This window comes from Triticum aestivum, chromosome 1B (genome assembly GCF_018294505.1).
Source record: "Triticum aestivum cultivar Chinese Spring chromosome 1B, IWGSC CS RefSeq v2.1, whole genome shotgun sequence".
Taxonomy (NCBI): domain Eukaryota; kingdom Viridiplantae; phylum Streptophyta; class Magnoliopsida; order Poales; family Poaceae; genus Triticum; species Triticum aestivum.
Window position 1 is genome coordinate 280,849,067 of NC_057795.1, and position 8,035 is coordinate 280,857,101.

The following is an 8,035-nucleotide window of genomic DNA, read 5'->3' on the forward strand; positions in this document are numbered from 1 at the left end:
CCCGAAGGTCTATGGTAAACTACTCACAACTCATCGGAGAGGCTATGGTGTTGATGTAGAAGCCCTCCATGGTTGATCCCCCCTCCGGCGGAGCGCCGGTGATGTCACATCCCTAGTTCTGGTTTGCCTAGGCTAGCTTCATGTGTGCATCATGTTTAAATTTTATTTAATTTGAAATGGGGATGTTCAAAACCTAGCATTAAATCAACTCAACTAGGGTGGATTAAAATCTTTTTCAATAAACCCAAAAAAGTCCATAAGAAAAGTTCATGATTTCTGGTTAAGGTGGAAACCTCTGCCAAAAATGATGAATATATTCTTAGATCATTTTTGGATTTTTAAATTAAATCATATTGTATTTGACCTTGGGCATTTAAACACTATAAATAATTTAAATGATCAAATAATGTTGGAATTAAAAATGGGCCACTGGAATAATCCAGAGAGTGTCTACAAATTATTCCCGCATTTTACAAAATGCTTTAGTATTTTTACTAAAGCCAAAACAGCAGCAGAGAAATAGAAAAGAGAAATTAAATAGGAAAAGCAGAGAGAGAAGAAACCAACCTGGCAGCCCACCCGGCCCAACTACTACTGGCCCAGCCCACCGCAGCCTCCTCTGTCCTCTTCCTCCTCACGCCAGTAGGCAGGGCGCATGGTCGCCCCGCGCGCGCCAGCTCCTGCTTCGACCATGACGCCCCGACTCTTCTGGATGCGCCACGGAAACGCCCCGCACCTCTCTCAATCTCTCTCGTTCCTTCCCCTCCTCTCCCTCGCTCTCTCTCACCGTGCCCAAGCGCTGCCCTCGCCGCCGCACACCGTTGCCGCGCCCACCGCCATTGACTCGCCTCTCCGACAAGCCCATTAGCTCCGCGCTGCCGTCCTCAACCTCTATGACGTATCACGCAAGCCGGGATGCCCTGCAGAGCTGCCCTCGATGTCGTCCTCCTCGTCGGTGCCACGGATCGCCGCCGTCAAATTCGTCACCGTTCGGCCTTCCCCGAGCTCGCCGTCCACCTCTACGAGATCCACGTGAGCTCACCGTCCGTTTCCCCCTCTCTGTTCCTTTGCTTGCGCGCCGTAGCCTGCTACCTGTCGAACCCGCGAGCACCTCACTGCCGTCCATGGTGCCACCATGACCAGAAACCGAGCCAGCCGCTCCCGCGCACGTCACCATGCTCCTGGTGACGCCAGGAGGCCGTAGAGGCCCTCCGCAACCCCTGTCGTGCCCTGCAGCCACATCCCGCCCGGAGCCGTGTTTCGGCCGCAGCCCTGAGCTCCGCTTCGGTGAGCTCCAGCCACCCCCCCCCCCCCCCCCCCCCGTCCTCCCGTCGCCTCCCCTGGATGAGCCAGGGCCCGGGCTACGCCCCGGTGCCCTTAGCCGCCGCCCCCGTGGCCTGTAACACGGACACCGCCGTGTCCCGTGGTCGCCGGCGACGACCACGCCGGCCTGGCAGGTGGACCCCACCAGCCAGGTGTTTAATTAGCACTAACCCCCTCCCCCATCTAATGAAACTGACAGTGGGCCCCGGCGCCCTAATCTCTTAATTAGATTAGGAATAACCCCCTGTTAATTAGCTGTGTCACTGACGTGTGGACCCCACACGTCAGGTTTGACCTTGACCAGGTCAGCTGACCTGCTGATGTCAGTGTGATGTCATGCTGACGCAGTAATAGGTTTTTTTGGATTTATTCTTTATCAGAAAATTCCAGAAAATAGTGCTAACTTCTAAAAATCATATAAATTCAACCATAACTCCAAATGAAATAATTTATATAGGAAAAATTATCAAAAAAATCTAATCTATCCATCTGTACCATTTTCATGCATGTTAGAACAATTTATGACTACTGTTTAGGACTATTCAATTAAATGGCATTTAAATAACCACATGTGGAGTTTGAATTTGAATCTTGGATTCAAACCAACTTCATTTAATCTGGTTTTAGTTGCATCAGCACAAACCACAACATATTGCCATGTCACATTCATGCATCATATTTTTGCATTGCATTGATTGTGTTTCTTCTTTGTTTGTCGGTGCTTGTCCCCTCTCATTAGACGTGTACCGACGATGTGATCGATGACACCGATGAAGAACTATACTATCTTTAGAAGTGCCAGGCAAGCAAAACCCCCTTGTTCATTCCGATACAATCCCATTCTCTCGCTCCTGCTCTCTTTTACTGCATTAGGACAACAACGATTCAATTGTTACATGCTGCGGTAGTTGAACCCCTTTCCTCTGCATGACCTGTCATTGCCACAGTAAATAGATGAAACCCACTAGCATGAGTAGGAGTTGTTTGAGCCCTGATGTGCCTACTCATTCATGCTTGTTTGTCATGCCTGCTATTTCTTAGAGTTGTGTCAGGTCTGATTCATTAGGGATGAATTGGAGGGTGTGAACTTGTCCTACTGTGTGTGAGCTAAGTGTGTGAACACGATTTGGTAAAGGTAGCGGTGAGAGGCCATGTAGGAGTACATGGTGAGTTGTCTCATTGAAACCGTCCTCAGGAACTGAGTTCTGTGTTTGTGATCCATGACAGTTACTACCACACATTGGGTTCCGGTAACTCGACCCCTCTCGGCTTATTAATCAACTCGATCTCTGTCCAGGAGTTGCAACTAGTTTCTGGTGTTTGTAGGTAGTGTTAGTAGTCTACCAAGTGGCACCCGGTACAGGTGGGCTTGGGACAGACTAGGCACAATGGCACGATGTACTAAGTGGCACCCGGATGGTGGGCTTGGGAACCCTGCTCACATCGTTTGGGGCCAAGAGCGACACCCCGGCCGGATCTCCATGCAGATGGAACCCGAATAGGCGATAAACCTGGACTAGAGACTTGTGTGGTTAGTCAGGTCGTGGCCGACTCCCTCGCCAGGCTTCCGCTTGAAGGTTGCCAAGATACACGACGTGTACATGGTGGTAAGTGGCGAGAGCGTGCGTGAAGAAGTACACCCCTGCAGGGTTAACATCATCTATTCGAATAGCCGTGTCCGCGGTAAAGGACTTCTGGGTTGCCTGTACAGTTCATAGACAAGTGAAAGTGGATACTCTAAAATGCGGAAGATAAGCGTGAGTGCTATGGATGGTGTTCTCGCAGGGAGACGGGTGCAGATCCATAGTGGTGTATTGATATGGTGAATATGTGGAATCGTGTGCGCCACCTCAAAAGAGTTACTTGCAGTCGTAGTTCAGGATAGCCACTGAGTCAAAGCTGGCTTGCTGCAGTTAAACTCCACCACCCCCTTTATTGATAATGATGCATATGTAGATAGTTCTGATGTAAGTCTTGCTGGGTACATTTGTACTCGTGTTTGCCTATTTTATGTTTTGCAGAGAGACTTCCGTATCACTAGTAATTCCGCGTGGACTTCGACGTTTAGCTTGTTACCTCAGCTACGATCTTGTGCCCTCGGCAGGATCTAGTCGATAGTCAGGCTTCTCAGCCTTTTTCATTTGTAGATGTCTGTACTCAGACATGTTAAGCTTCCGCTTGTGCTTTGACTTGTGTGCTCTGAATGTTGGGTCATGAGACCAATGTTTGTAATATCTCTCTCCTCGAAGCCTATTGAATAAATACTTGAGATGTAGAGTCATGTTGTGATGCCATGTTGTATTTGCACATATCGAGCATATTGTGTGTATGTTATTGAAATGCTTGGTATGTGTGGGATTTGATTATCTAGTTGTTTATCCTTGGTAGCCTCTCTTACCGGGAAATGTCTCCTAGTGCTTCCACTGAGCCTTGGTAGCTTGCTACTGCTCCGGAACACTTAGGGTGGCCGGCATGTGTCCTTCTTCGTTCCTGTGTATGTCCCTTCGGGGAAATGTCACGGGGTGTCTACCGGAGTCCTATTAGCCCGCTACAGCCCGGTTTACCGGAGTCTTTCTAGCCCAGTTGCTACAGCCCGGATTCACTCGCTGATGATCGACACGTTCGTTGCTGGGTCATGTATGCCTGTCCCTGTAAGTTAGTGCCACTTTGGGTTCACGACTAGCCATGTCAGCCCGGGATCCTTGTCATATGGATGCTAGCGACGCTATCATATACGTGTACCAAAAGGCGCAAACGGTCCCGGGCCTGGTAAGGCTACACCCGTGGGACTATCGTGCGTGAGGCCGCAAAATGATATGAGGTGTTACATGCTAGATCGGTGTGGCATTGAGTCGGGGTCCTGACAGCTTTGGTATCAGAGCTTGACTGCCTATAGGATTACCAAGCCAAACTAGTCGAAGTTGAGTCTAGAAATTCTTTAGTTATATAAGGGAATTGATTGTGGGATGGAACGTAAGGCTCTTTTTACTCCTTATACCTTATGCCCTTCTGATCTGAGTCATCTTATCTTTCCTACGGGGTTAAGGAACTAGGCTTTCTCATCTTTCTATTAGGATCACGTGTTACTAATCCGTAAACTTGTAAGATTGTTGGATTCAAGCCTCAGTTCAGTTCCTACTATTTCCGTATGTTGACAGTTGGTCTCGGAACCTTGATATTATGATGTCGAGTGGTTATGCCACCACTTTGTAGGTTGTCTCAAATCTTTTTCGAGCATTTACAGCCGTTATCCTGTCCGAGTCATCCTAGGTTTCTAAATAGTCTGATGCATTTGCAAATTCTTTCCCTCTGTTTTGATGTTCCTTTGGGCCAGATTAACCACACTAATCAGTGAGTTGAGGTGCTCTATTGCCTCAACATATATGTTGGAGTTATTATTATGACCCTAGATGTCTAGAGTATCACCTAGTAATCTAGCCATGTTCTGTGTCCTAGTGTGATGATTCTGGCCATTATTCTCGATAGCATCCCATGATGCCATTTAGTTAGTAGGTATTCTATTTCCGGGTTCTTGAACCCGAGATTCACCCTACTTACCTCATGTTGTTAGTGTTTGCTCGTTCCTTTAGGTAATTAGTAACCCTTGCGATAGTCCTGAAGGTCCGTGGTATTTCCTTCTTCCAAATACCATGAGCTTCTTATGGCAGAAGTTCCTTGCTGAACCGAAAGATCACAACCAGAGTGATCTTGACAAGTTCTCGATTCTATGATGTTACTCTGCCAGTTCTACCTTTCTACATGGGTTATCCGGAAGAAACCTGTTGAACTTGGTTCGACATACTAATCTATGCGTCCATAACTCAGAAAATCATATGTTCTTCTGAGTTGTCCCCCTTAGTCGTCTTCTGACCCTCGTCTATCAATTGATAGTCAAGAGTAGTTGTGCACTCGAGCTCATCGATGCTTATTATTCTTGTGGTCCGTCAAGCCATTCTATTCCAGAATGACTAGGAGAAAAAAACTCCAGTACCTTACCCATTTCCAGGATTGGGTCAAAGCAGTTGTACGTCACAGATCAAAATGCTAATCTAGCTCTTGTTCTGTTCTACCTTGGAGTATTACCATCTTTATAGGAAGAATGTCATGGGAATTGCACACCATCTTATGAATTCTTGGTATAGTGATACTTCTCGCCATCATTATTCATTTCTCGATCTCTGTGTTGTTGTAACCGGAATGCCGACAAGTGAATTGTGATGTGTGAAATCAATACTCCTAGCAACCATGTTGCTTGGTAGTTAAATGGAAAATAACCTCATTCTTAGTGTGTTGATTATCGAATCATCACACTAAGGTTCATCGTGCCACCTAGCCTTATTTCCAGTGCACTTTCGATCAATGAGTTAGGATTGTGTCAATCCCTCACTCTCTTGATCATATCGTATTGCCCTGAAAAGCAAGATTGTTCTCAAGCTTAGTAACATATCGGTGGTTTGTGATTTTCCGAATATCTTCTCAGAAGTGTTACCAGGTTGTCACCTGACCGCTATGTTGAGCTCGTGATCAAGTTGGTTTTCGAAACCACCCTTTCTCCAAGAATTCGTGTTGGATACCTTGAGCTAGATGGTTAAGCTAAACAACAACTTGGAGAGTTGGAAGATAAAAGCTTATCCGACTCAGTTCATTCCAAAGGGTTATCCTTGTGTGTGTGTATTGAATAAAGATGTTATCCTCATTGATTGATCCTCGTGATCAGTTGTTGGATCAATTATCTTGTTAAAACTTTGATTTGAGTGTGGGCTATCGTCAAATCAAAACAGAACCAACGATATTCGTACTGTTGTCTTACTCGTGGTTGATCCCTCGAGCATACACCATTACATCTTTTGGTCTGATCGATGCTATCACCTTGTTCACATAATTATGGAATTCCATTTATATGGAAACCTGGATGAATTTTTGTTGAGCCCGTCGACAACATCCTTATCTTATCCATGATTCTGTTGGACATTAAGCTAGTGTTGGAAACTTTGTAAACAATGCCTTCGAGTTCTGTCCCTAAGGTATATGTTTGGATGAGAGAAGTGACTTCCTATAATTCACGTGTATCTAATGTAAGTTGCCACCGTGAATTCGAGAAAGTTTGTTTTTGCTTCATTTGGAATCATCCCAAGTCAGTCACGCATGTGCGAAGTATTCTATGGTTTGATAGACTGATCATCTCCATTCCATATGTATTCCTAGCACACAAAGCCAATGATTGATTTGTTCAAGGATAAGAAGTTCAAATGCTATTCCCGAAGGGCCCAGACGGACATGCACAAGACTTCATTATCTTCAATGATGGTTCCCAACGAAAACTCGGTAGTGTTTTATTATAAGACTACTACGTGGTCATGCTTGTCTGGGACATTGTGTTCACATGTATGTAGCAGAACCAACTCATGTTTTGGAGCTTGCTATCGTAGTTTATTCCCGAGAATCTCGCAATGTCATCTCGTCGATTTGTGTTGCAAACTTTCATTTTTCCTTCTAGACTTGATGTGTCTGGAATATCCTGACACCAACCAGATCTGAATCTCAGGCAGATATGATGGTTGAAACTTTTCCAAGATTTATGATGTAGATCCCGACTAGGTTGATGTTCTGGCCGACACACCTTGTCGGAAGATCTATCATGGTAGTATATTGATTGAGCTATTTGACCATCTTCTCCATGAAGATTTTGTGCGACTTATTCTAGAAGTTGCTCCTCGGGGATTCTTGTGCTCTTAGTTTCTTCGATTATACTATAACTTTTCAAACAGTGGACTCACTCTCTACTGTTGAGCTTCTCCCCAGTTTCTAAAATCATCCTATGTGTTGTTTTCAACAAGGTAATCCACATCATCCATTTTAATCCGGATATGTCATTCTACCAAACCCCTCCAAATGATCGATTATGATTTGCCTTAAGCCGGCATAAAGAGCTTCAATGATCTTTGAATCAAAGGTAATTCTTTTTGCCACTTAAGGGATGATTCTATGAGTCACCTCCTCTAAGATGTCTCATTATGGTATCATAGCAATTCAACTCCTCGCTATGTTGACGACTGTTCACCACCTTCTTAAGTGTGGAATTGTTGTCTACCTAGCGAACCTCCGTCATCTTCTACCTTTCCTCGTCCAGATGTGTGTTCTATGCCTCAACTCAAGAGATGTTCTTACGTCTCACTCCATGAGTTGATCCTGATTTGTTTGATCTTCAAGAAGATCGATTCTTCTAGAGTTTTCCTTTCTTATCATTGTCATGTTGGATGGAGTTCTCAGAGCAAGACGACAAGACAAAGATGGTGATTGAATCAATGTTCTTATGAAGTGCAACCTGAATCATGAAGTTTGTGCTAGCTTTGTGTCCCTTCTGTCTTCTTACCTCACGTCTTGAATCTCGGGCCGAGATTCTTGTTTAGTGGAGGTGAGCTGTCACATCCCTAGTTCTGGTTTTCCTAGGCTAGCTTCATGTGTGCATCATGTTTAAATTTTATTTAATTTGAAATGGGGATGTTCAAACCCTAGCATTAAATCAACTCAACTAGGGTGGATTAAAATCTTTTCAATAAACCCAAAAAAGTCCCTAAGAAAAGTTCATGATTTCTGGTTAAGGTGGAAACCTCTGCCAAAAATGATGAATATATTCTTAGATCATTTTTGGATTTTTAAATAAAATCATATTGTATTTGACCTTGTGCATTTAAACAATATAAATAATTTA